The 12,591-nt window shown below is 37.9% G+C and overlaps 1 long non-coding RNA gene across 5 annotated transcripts in view; it reads right to left on the bottom strand.

Moving 5' to 3' along the window:
* Positions 1-1,159: 1,159 nt before the first annotated feature.
* Positions 1,160-12,591, bottom strand: part of LOC107498718 — a 378,194-nt gene continuing 366,762 nt past the window's right edge. For all 5 annotated transcript variants that reach the window (XR_004952474.1, XR_004952475.1, XR_004952471.1 and 2 more), the window contains 2 exons: positions 3,607-3,689; positions 1,160-3,097 (listed from right to left, as the gene is read on the bottom strand). This is a non-coding gene — a long non-coding RNA (uncharacterized LOC107498718). The remainder of the gene's footprint in view (positions 3,098-3,606; positions 3,690-12,591) is intronic.

Genomic DNA, 12,591 nt, shown 5'->3' with positions numbered 1-12,591 from the left:
GGGACGCATCGGCGGCGAGGGGGCGGGGTGAAGGCGGTGCCCAAAGGCACTGCCGTGTCATCACCATTGCTCTGAAACACTGTTTTCATGGTGCTCTGTGTTGACCTCATATTGGTGATTCTGTAGCTTATACTTGGGCACATACACTGTCACCTAACAATTTAGTTGTCTTTTTAGAGACTATTGGGGTATTCTAAGTACAAAAACATACCTGGGCACACTCAAGGCAAAACTGCAAGCTTGGGGAGACCTCATCAGAATTCATTTATCTGAATTGAACAGCGTATATTCAATACCTGCTGCATGACCCACCCTTGCTGAGGAGCAAGGGATAAGATGTGAGTTAAGCCTAACTGATAGGTAGATGTGAGTCCAATGACTTATAACAACTAAATATAATATAATAGAACAGTGATTGGAACAATGTGTTTTAGGAACACAATAGAAGAGCAGTTTTTGCCCAGAGGCATAAGAGGAGGCTTCCTAGGGAAGCTACTCTTTAATTCATTTTTTCAACAAGTAGTTAATAAATATCTATTTTCTCTAGACATTGTGTTGGGTGCTGGTACGATTAAAAGAGACTTGGTTCTTATTCTCATGGAACCTGAGATGGGGACTCTTAGAGTATATTCCAGAAAAAAAAAAAAAGAAGAAGAAGAAGAAGAAGAAGAAGAAGAAGGGCCCCGTAAGCAAGATGAAAGGGACATAGAACTTAAAGAATGACCAGATAATGTGAGAAGCATGAAGGAACTTGAATTTAAACTTAATCCTAAAGGCAATGGAGATGGGGAAGGATTTAAGGAGAGGAGTAGCATTATCAGATTTGTGCTTTCAAAGTTAATTAGCCACAAAAATTTAATTACATATTTTAAAAAGAAGAAACCATAAAAGTACTAGGAAAAAAACATAATATTTATATAAACAAAATATTTATATAATTTTAATTTGGGGAAAAGCTTTCAATGTATAACATGAAAAAGTTAGGTAGAACCATACAGAAAAATACTAATAGATTTTAAAATGTAAAGTCTTAAAAGTTATATACCACAAAATAACTACTAAAAGTTAAAAAGACAAAAGTTTAAAAGAAGTTTTTAAAAAGTCAAAAAGGACAAACTGGGAAAAATTTAATAGACTTTATATTTAAATGGCTCTTGCACATAAATAAGAAAAAGAACACCTACCATAGAAAATGGGTAAGAGAAGAATTCAAATGTCCAATTAAACAGATGAAAAACGTTTCATCACACAAATAATCTAAACAAATTATAACAGGTATATACCACTTTTCAATAACCAGATTGAGCAAGGATTTTTTTTAAAAAAAAAATGCTGATATCCAAGGTTACTGAAGGACTAGAGAAACAGACATCTTCAAGCACTAATGATGTAAATATGGTTTAGAAAGGCAATTTGTAACATGTATCAGAATGGATAAGTACACTAACTCGACGAATTTACAAAAATATATCCTAAGAAAATGGGTCAATTCACAAAAATCTTTGTTCCAAATTATCCCAATGTTGTTTATAATAGCAAAACAAAACGAAAAGTAAAACAAACATAAAACCCCAAACAACGACAATAACAAAACTCTCACAGGATAACAATGTGAATGCTCCACCCTAAAATAAAGGGTTGGTTAAAACACAATGGCACAGCCACCTACTCGGAGGCTATGCAGCCAAGAGAAAGGATGTGGCTTTATATTTACTGATATGAAAATATATTGTTAAAAGAGGATTAACGATTATAGAGAACAATCACAGCGGGAACTTATTTTTATAAATACATATTTTATGTACATATACATAAGAAAAAATCTGGGATAAAAGACAACAAAGTATTTAATGTTGATATTTCTGATTGTAATTGGTATTTTTCATTTTGCTCATCTTTATTTTCTCATTGTTTTTCATCAAACATGGATCAATAGCGGAAATAAATCACTATTGCAAAGCATTAAGACAGTTAGCCTCAGGTGCAGAGGACCAAGGGCATTTAGGAGGCCTTTGTCATAATCCAGGTAAAAAATGAGGAAAGCTTGGGCTGGGCTCCAGAGTTTTCCAACTCTGGCTGTACTGTAGAATCACCTGGAGAGGTAATAAAAAATACTAATTCCAGGGCACAACACAAACTAATTAATTTAGAGTCTCTGGAGTGGGGCCTTGACAATGGTATGTTTTAACCTCTATGCTCCTGCCTCAGAATCTCCCTCCCCCAGGTGACTCAAATGAGCAGTCAGAGATAAGACCACTCTACACTTTAGGGAGGTGGCAGTTGGAAAGAAGAGGATTTGATGTTTCATGGGTGGGATCTCTGTAAAGGATATTAATCTTAAGGTACTCAGGAAGCTAGCTTTAGTGGGTTTCCTTTCATTCTATATTACTTTCAAGGTCAATTGTATAGCTGAGGAATGCAGGAGCACTGGAAAATGACCTCTGTTGATCTCTTTGTGCTAAGCTGCAGTTGGTCTGTGGCACCGAGGGCTGCGTCCATTCAGTGCACATTTGGAGTGCAACATGCTATGGAAACAAATCACCTATCATCCTAATACCCTGCACGCGAGCAGTCAGCACTCAGCAGTGGTGGTAAAGCAGAGAGCTAGAACAGTGTGGAAAAACAGTGCAGGTGACGTTGCATGTTCATGTGTGAATGAGACTGTTACTTAACATGGTGATTTTTTTTTTAAGAGAGGTTTTGTTTTAAAGCTCACCGGAGTTTGCTGTTTCATTACTAATTGCAGTGTATGCAGGTGTTAGCTCACATTCCAATAACTGAATGTTCCCAGCAACGCTGCAATCACTTCCCTGAAGGTTTAAAAATTATGATTTGCTTTTAATTACAACCCTTCTTAATAGGTGTTACTCAAACAGGAAGGAAAACTCCACATATTCTCACCAGTCTTTGATGCTAGAGGTTGCTGAGGCAATTTGGAGAGATATCTTAAAACGTGTCAAGTAAATACAGATGAATTTTAATACATGATATGCAATGGCATTTTTATTCTATACAGCAACAGAGAGACGTTTGTATAGCTGAGGAGGAATTATATCAGATTTTGGCTGTGGCGACAGGATTTCTCTCTTCTTATTGGCTGAAAAAAATAAATGAAGCCATTATAAACAGTATTAAAATATTAACCATACCCTCCATAATTAAACACCCCCTTTAAAAAAAGAAGTTACACAATCTGTCTTTCACTTCAACTTTGACTCTTATCCCAACACTAGTGGGAGGAAATGAGCTCTGGTAGGAATCCAGTCGTAAAAGGGACTTGACTTTGCAGAGCGACAGTGTAGAGGCAGAGAGCTTGACTATATCCTCTCTCCCACTTGGGGTCAGTGTTTAGGTGGGTGTGAGAGAAGCTGTGGGACGTGGACAGGAAATGGCAACACTTCTTCCAAAGGTCAAGGGGGCATTAAGATAATGGGCCGCATCCCAGACCCAATGCTAACTGCCCTCTTCAAAGGAAATCAGTGGTGTAAATAGGGAGTCAGAACCACTCTCAAAAGGCCATGAGGAGGTGAGGAGGTCTGTCGGGAGCATTCAGGAGAGAGACAATGCAGGGAGGGAGGGGGTTCCAGTGAACAGCTCTAAAGTTACCCTTCCAGCCAGTCTTTAACATCAAAGTGCATTTGTCGGCCTTAATTGGCAGGTAAAAGTGCCGCGCAGGTGACAGCAGGTCTCTGGGAAGATAAGAACAAAAATCATTGAGGTTCAAACCATTGATCTATATGCTTCCCTGACATGGATCCTCTCTCTACCTGGGGTGTGGGTCGCAGTGGCAACCCACCCCAAAACCCTGAGGACAGAGGCTGTGAGATTCCCTGCGTAGTCCCGAGACCCTAATACGCCCATGTAGCGACTTAATAAACTTTATCATCATCATCATCTCCATTAAAATTTTTAAGGATATATATCTACTTGCTAAATAAAATTCAAACACCAAAAGCTATATATTGAGGAGTAAACCCCCTTCCCTTCCCCATCCCTGTCCCCTAGATGCCCAGTTTCCATTTCCCTCCCTGGGGACAACCACTGTTAGTCATTTTTTAGACATTTTATACCAGAGATAGATCTTCTCCTCCTTCTTCTCTTTCCTCCCAATCCCTGTGTATAAAACACGTATGTGTGCATATAAATATATAAACATGTGTATATGTACACACAATTTACAAAGATGAAAGTCAGTTTTACACACTGTTCTCTATCTCACTATGTTCTCTTACGTTCACGTACTATTAATAGATTCTGGAGATCATTCCACACCAACTCGTTCTGTGAATGACTGCACAGCACTCCACAGTAGGTTGAACCATAACATATTCAACCAGGCCCCTAACTGATAGGCTTCAGATTTTTTTCCCCAACCTTTGTCAATACTGCAACAAATATCTCTGTACAACTATTTTTATATGGGAATATTTCTGGGGGGTTAATTCTTGGACATAACATTTCTGACTGAGAGTGTATTATTTTAATTGATACTGACACATTTTCCTCCAAATATCGAGCCAATTTATACCCTATTAAGAATGTACGAGACCTTGAAATATTATGATAAGCAAAAGGAGGAGGTCACTAAAAGGCCACATATCATATAATTCTATTTATAATGAAATATCCAGAAGAGGCAAATCCACAGAGATAGAAAGTAGATTAGCGGTTGTCAGGGCTGGAGATAGGGGAGAATAGGGAGTGACTGCTAATGAGTATAGGGTTTTTTTGGGAGTGAAGAAAACATTCTGAATTTAGATAGTGGCAATGGTTGCACAACTGTGAATATATTAAAACTCACTGCGTCGTACACTTTAAAAGGGTGACTTTTATGATATATAAATTATATCTTAATAAAGCTGTTATTTTAAATACTATAAGGCTATCTATTTACCCCTCACCCTTGACAGCATATGTTCACACTTTTTCACCATCATTCATTCTAATTATGAGAGTCTCTCTCCATTCTTCCTAAAGAAAAAGGATCAAGTAGGAAATAAACAGAGCTAAAAAGGGCTAGCCAGGGATCTAAGGATTTGGACTGTCAGCTTTACAGTCTAAAAACAATGGGAATGAATGACTAACATGACAACAACCAAAATTAAGTTGGCAACAATCGGCAGTTAATTCAGCAGCCACATAGGAGTAAGACTTAAAAAATTCCGAAAAGGGATGAAAACCCCATTTCTCTGCCTAAAGGGTTTTGGAATCTCCTTTTGTTTACTTAATTTAGAACATGAATGCCACATCTCCTAAAGCAGAACTTCATCTAGTTCCAGTAGAAAATACTGTGAAGTCCTATAGAGGGAGAGAAGGTATGAAAGCCAAATAAAAAGTGTTATTTCTGAACACAGTTCCAGAGATACTGATAGCAAGGTGGAAGAATTAACCATCGACTGTTTCTTTTAAAGTTAACTGGTATTTTCATCAAGATGAGTTTACGTTGGATTCCATTTCACCCTTTTTCACCTCTCACCTCTAGATTAACCCTGCTCAATTCTTCTTTTTCTATGATGTCTTAGATTTCAACCTGCTTGTGCCCTATGGGATTAAAAGCTAAATACTCTTTAACAAGGGTAATCCCTTAAGTGGACATGTTTCTGGGATTGTTAGGCATTTAGTCGCAAAAGAAAGAAGAGAAAAGAGAGGGAGATATGAAAGAGAAGAAAATAGAAAGGTTATGAATTTTCACCTTAGTAATAATTGATTGCTAAGGGGCTCTCCAAACCAATATTTGCATGAAAATTGGCCATTCTTTATTCCCAAGATTAAGCTCATTTTCTCTCTTCTTTTGAGAGACAATTTATCCAAAGGAACAGAGCTCCAGCAAGGAGGGCTTTGACATTTCCCAGTTTTGGCTTAGCTTCCGTGACTTTAATAATAAACGCTAGCGCTTACAAATAGGGCATTTAATATGTGTCAGTCATTGGTCTAGGGACAGTATGTATATTGGCTTATTTAATCTTCATAACAATCCTATTAGGAAATCACTATTTGTACTGCTGATATGGATTGAACTATATGCCCCCAAATTTCATATGTTGAAAACCTAACCCGCAATATGATAGGCATTTGGATATGGGGCCTTTGGGAAGTAATTAGATTTAGAGGTCATGAGGTCATGAGGGTGGTGTTCTCATGATGGGACGAGTGTCCTTGTAGGAGGAGCCACCATAGAGCTTGCTTCCTCTCTCTGCCGTATGAGGCATAACAAATAGGTGACCATCTGCAAGCCAGGAAGAGAGCCCCTGCCAAGGAACCAGACTGGCCAGTATCTTGATCTTGGACTTCCCAGCTTCCAGAACTATGTGAAATAAGTTTCTGTTGGTTATAAGCCACCCAGTCTAAGGTATTTTGTTATAGCAGCCCAAGCTGACTAATACAACCAGCATTTTATAGAGGATGAAACTGAGACCAATAGAAGTTAAGTAATTTACTTGCCTAGTAAGAACTGGAAAGTGATGAAGGAAGGATTCAAACTCACGTAGTCTGACTCCAGGGTCTGCATTCCTCACTGCTATGGATGATTGCTCATGATAACTAGCAACAGTTTCCATGTATTCTAGCCACACTTCTTTTTGTCTTTTTGAGATTTCAATCACACCCTCATCTGTGCTGGAAAAAGATTGTATTTATTTCTCCACTGTAGCCCTCTTCATGTTATTTCAGAGCATGTGACCTCTACTCACATGTAAGTACCGGGCCTTTTTAAAATTAAATTAAATTATTTTTTTTTTTTTTTGCATCCTCAGCTTCTAGTACAGTGCCTGTGTAGGTATTTAATAAGTCTCTGAGTCAGTATATGAATAGTAAGGAACATATGACCCAACCTCACAAAGTTTTAGAAATAAGAATAAATCATTATGAGTTCTTTGAACAGAAGAATATTGTAACATAGGAGGCTGTTTTGGTAATAATTTAGCTAACCAACAGACCTGCTTCAGCAGTTTTCCAAGCCCAAAGATGAAAGATTTTGTGGTGTTTTGTGATAGTCTGAATGGACTTGGGCTATGGCAAAAAAGACACCAATTTTCTATTTAGCTCTTGGCTCCTTGCCCATAAAAGTCCTATTGCAGGTTGGATTGTTGCAGAATCAGACTCAGAAATTATATTAAGGACTGTTGTTGGGATCTACCCTTGTGATTGGGAGGGGACTACAGAAGAACTGGATGGAGCAAGAAGTGTCAATGTGATGCAAAGCCAGTGAGAGCTTTGGCCAACCCCACGGGGAGCTCTTGAGCTAGAATGGTCTTTCAGGTTTTTGGGAGCTGAGCCAGATGGTCAGGTCTTTAAACTTCACAGTGACTAGGCCAGTAGATATGAGCTGCTCAGGAAGGGGCATGACCCTGAGGGGGATGGTTCGTTGCAGCTGAGGCATTCCTTGTAGTGGTTGACAGCTGAAGTCTCTCATCTGACAGACTTCCAGAAGCTGGGGCATCAGGCCTTTTATCTCAGGGAGATCTGGGTGGTGTATCACAGTGTCCTCACACGAACATTACTTCAGAATGAGTGTTTGGCAGCACAAGAGCCCAGCATGCAGAGCATTCTCATTATTATAGAATGTTGCTTTCATCTCTTGAGCCAGATTTTCTTTTATGACTCTTGGCAGATGCCCAAAGATCCTATGTCTGTGGAGGATCTTTCTGAAAGTTTTCTACACATATTCTCTCTTGTATGAGGTTCCCTTCCAAGAACATCCCACTTCCAAAAGTGTAGCTTTAAATGTATTTTCTCATCTTCCCTTCATATCTCAGAGGAAGAAAGTTTCCTTCTCTTTTCTCAGGTAATTTTCTTTCTGTACCTTTGAGTTGACCCTCTTGACCTCCCACAGAGCCTTGTCCTCTCGGTGATTCTCTCCCAAGCCGCTTCAATCTCCTTCCTCTGCTATGTTGGTTAAGGATCTATAATGTTATCATAGGTGATAGAGTCTTTGTAGGGGAGTAACACAATGACAGTGGCATTTTGAGAGGAATACTCCAGCAGCTGTGTACAAGGTGGGTTTGTGAATTTAAGTCTTAAAGCAGGGAAACCAGGATGAAATGAAGCTCAGCGAGTGAAACACAATTTAATACATTATAAGCAGGTTCTTCTAAGAAGCCCTAATTAATAACTCTTAGTTCGTTGCTTGTTACTCTGTGTAGCCCATCAAGGTTGCATTGGTAGAAATCTCGTGGTGAAAGGAATGTGGTTTTTGGAGTTCAGGACTGGTTTTGACTCCTGGCGAAGTCGCTTCGTAGGTATGTTGCCCCCAGCAGATCATTTACCTTTTCTTAGCCTCAATTTCCTCACCTGGAACATGTGGCTTAAAAAGCATGGCTGCAAGGCAGATTTTCAACGAGACGACATAGAAAAAGACCCTTGCATGGCATCTGGCACACAGGGAGCCCCAGTACAAATAGGCTCTCTCCCCACTTTAAGATAGCTCCTTTAAAGCAATTGGTTCACAGAGAGCCCAGGGGGTCAGGAGCCACATTTCTTCTGACTCTATAACAAATGGGTCCAATCGCTTTCTAATTTTACACTTAAATCCAGTGTCTGAATCCCTGACCTACCTTTATTGGTGAGGCATCTCCTTTTCAATTGTAGTTGAGCAGATGTACTATGAGCTGAGTGAATGCAGGATTAAACAAAGGAAAACAAAAATCTGTATGTAAACTTCGGAAATGCTTTCAGAGTACCTTGAGCTCAAATGGTTTATGCTCATTCCATTCAAAGATGACATGTTCTTTCTGCTGTGACTACTGGACTGAATATAACAAGATGGTTTCTCAACAATGAAGGGCTAACAGAACCTACTTGCCATTTTGTCAGTGTACCAAGGTTAACCAATATAAAGATTTGTCCCTGCCTTTGGGGTATGCCTTTGAAGAGTTAAAATTCTAATTCTGCGAGCCCCTGAGAATTCATTTTAAGTCAACAAGCAAAGAAATAGTTACAAGGAAGGGTGGAGCAAAAATAAACTTTATCATGCAGTTGTATCTTAAGCAAAGAGTTGGCCAGAGCTTTTCCTTATTTCAGTGGAAACTTCAATACCTGCAACAGAGAGTCAGAGGACAGCTAGATTAATGCTTGTATAGGCAACAGGAAATAGAGAGCAAATATACCTAATTAGATTAATCAGACATATATCTGAAGTGAATTTTGAAAAATGACTTTGAGGAAGTCGACTCTTATTATGGTTTGTTTCATGATTGATTGAATTAGTCTCTACCTTGCATGTCACCTTATTTGTTTTGACACTGACCTGGCAGAGGGACATAGAGGATAGGTACAGGCTCAAGTGTCAGGCCTGGAACAGGCCCCCGGCTTTGCCACCTCTTTCTCGTGATACTTGGGCAAGTTACTCAATCTTCTGAACTCTTTACTTTTCCTTCCTTCCTTCCTTCCTTCCTTCCTTCCTTCCTTCCTTCCTTCCTTCCTTCCTTCCTTCCTTCCTTCCTTCCTTCCTTCCTTCCTTCCTTCCTTCTTCCCTCCCTCCCTCCCTCCCTTCCTTCTTTCTTTTCTTTCTTATTAATTAATTATTATTTTTTTTTATTATGGTGACATTGGTTAACCAAATCCAGTAAGTTTCAGGTATACGATTCAACAGTAAGACATATATGTATTGCATTGTGTGTTCACTGCCCATAGTTAGATTTCTTTCTGATACCACATATTTGATCCCTTTCACCCCATCTATTTCCCCCTTTCTCCCTTCTCCTCCTACCTTCTTGTAACTACTAGTCTATTATCCATGTCCATGAGTCTCTGTTTGTTTGTCCTGTTCGTTTACTTCTTTTAAGTTTATATTCCACATATAAGTGTTATCATGTGGTTTTCGACTTTTTCTGTCCAGCTTATTTCGCTTATTATGATTATCTCAAGGTCCATCCATATTGTCGCAAATGGCAGTATTTCATCTCTTCTTACGGCTGATAATATTCCATTGTATATATGTACCACAACTTCTTTATCTAGACATCTATCGTAGGACACTTTGGTTGCTTCCATGTCCTGGCCACCATGAATAATGCTGCTATGAACATCGGTGTGCAAATATTTTTTGAATATATGTTTTCAAGTCTTTGGAGTAAATACCCAGTAGATGGATTGCTGAATCATATGGTAGATCAATTCTTAGTTTTCTGAGGAACCTCCATACTGTTTTCCATAGTGGCTGTGCCAATTTGTAGTCCCACCAGTAGTGTATGAGGGTTTCTTTTTTCTCACATTTTCTCCAACATTGTTATTACTTGTCCTATTCTAACGTTTTTGAGATGGTATCTCATTGTGGTTTTGATTTACTTTTCCCTAATAGGTAGTGATGCTGAGCATCTTTTCACATGTTTGTTGGCCATTGGAATGTCTTCTTGGGAGAAATGTCTGTTCAGGTCGTTTGCCTATTTTTTAATTGAATTGTTTTTTTTTTTTTTGTTATTGAATTGTATGAGTTCTTTGTATATTTTGGATATTAGGCCTTTATCAGAGGCATTGCTTACAAATATATTTTCCCATTTGGATAGTTGCCTCTTTACCTTGTTGACAGTTTCTTTTGCTAAGCAGAAGCTTTTTAGTTTGATTTAGTCCCATTCATTTATTTTAGCTTTTACTTCCCTTACCTTTGAGGTCAAATTCATAAAATCCTCTTTAAGTCCAAGGTCCAAGAGTTTAGTTCCTATGTTTTCTTCTATGCATTTTATTGTTTCGGGTATTATATTCAGGTCCTTAATTCATTTTGAGTTAATTTTGGTGTGTGGTGATAGACAAGAGTCTAGTTTCATTCTTTTGCAGGTGGCTTTCCTGAACTCATTTCTTAAATAGTAAAATGAGGTTTTAATACTTATTTCTTTGGATTATAGTATGTTTAAACTATCATAATGAATACAAAGTACTTAGGGTAAAGTAGGTATTAAAAATGCTGTAGTTCCTCCCTCCTTGCCTCATGATTCCCAAAATAACCAGTGGTTTTTAGTCATGTAATAAATATCAGTTGTTACTTTTTCCCTATTAGTTACTATTTCCTGTTGCAGAATATCTCATGCTTAGCGCTGCTAAAAGCAAGTCTAGATACAATGAGGTGAAATTGCTGGGGCAGTTTAGTTCCGTGAGTTTGAATTTAGCTTGTACCACTTACCAAATGAATGAGTTTGGGCAATTTACTTAAGCTTTGTGTGCCTTCATTTCTTCATCTATAAAGTGCAGATACCCATACTTATCTCCTAGCACAACAATGAGGATTAAATAAGTTCATGTATTTGAAGCAAGTAGCATGGTGCCTGGCAATTCTAAGAACTATGTAAATGTTAGCTGTTATTACTGCTGACTCTGGATGACACCTTTGTGGCTGCCTGCCTACTCACAGCCCCCATCCTTGGAAACTGCCTCCATTTCAAGGCCAACCAATGAGCAACTTTAATTCCCCTTAGCCTTGTAACCTAACATGTTCACAGGTTCCATGGAGTAGGACGTGGATATTTTGAGAATCCATTGTTCTGCCTGCTACAAATCCTAACATCAGTTTGCCACTAAATTTCCCCCCTTTTTTTTTTCTGAAAAAAAAAAAATAGAGAACCATTTGGTGTTATTATCATTGCATGTTGTTTGCCTGCCAACAACGCGCTAAGCTCTCCACTGAAACATATTTAGAAAGAGTCTTGCTCAATGTGCTTACAAATATGATTATTGTTATAATTGTTAACATTTTCAATTATTTAACATTTATTGAGCACCAACCATGTGCTAAGTACTCTTCAAAACATACAATTAGTCATGGTTGATGCCTAAAGGGCTCACTATTTAAAAATGAGACAGACAAGTGTAAAATTAGACAGATGCAAACATCTATAAATAGCAATACTTTGTGAAAGAACTGACTATCCCAGACAAGTCAGATGTAGTGCTTCATATTATATATTCTCTAAACTCATCTTTATTCCCATGAGACCTAGAAATGTGTACTCTATAGAAAATTCACATTGAAACTTTATGTAGACAAGAAAGAAATACTATATAAATGCCACTTATAGGTAATTTTTTAAAAGTTTGAGACAACTGCCTTGCATTATTTCAAATCTCAAGGCAAATAAAGTCTTTTTGTGTCTTTGATTACTAGGATTTGATTATGAAAAGAAAATATAAAAGATGCAGTATGAAATTTAATTGCTAACTGGAAGAAGAAAATTTCAAAAGCTAATATTGTGAAAGACAAAGCAAGCTCTCAAAGGCCCAGAACCTGTTTCACACTATAACTAACAGCAACTGGGGAACCATTTTTACAGTTTAAAAGGTTGAACCATTTACTGTGTTAGAGTCTTATGACAGTTGAATTGAAGTATAAACATGTATACACTACTTGTTCTAAACCTCCAATAAGATTCCCTGGCAATAACTTGCTCTATCTACCATTTCTAGAGAGGGGATTGGCATAGGTAAATTCAATTTATGTACTTGCCTTTAAAAAAAAAACGGAAATGTGTTTATAATACCATTTAAAATATTATAGTCTTTGTTTAATAAACACTATGGACAAAATCACCCTATTCATTTTAATGATGAACAAACTGAAATCTTGAGGTAAAGTGAAATGTTTAAAGGTTATAAAACTAGTTAATA

The sequence above is a fragment of the Rousettus aegyptiacus genome, unplaced genomic scaffold, assembly GCF_014176215.1.
Source record: "Rousettus aegyptiacus isolate mRouAeg1 unplaced genomic scaffold, mRouAeg1.p scaffold_m13_p_8, whole genome shotgun sequence".
NCBI classification, from domain to species: domain Eukaryota; kingdom Metazoa; phylum Chordata; class Mammalia; order Chiroptera; family Pteropodidae; genus Rousettus; species Rousettus aegyptiacus.
This window is presented reverse-complemented; position numbering and strand designations above follow the sequence as displayed.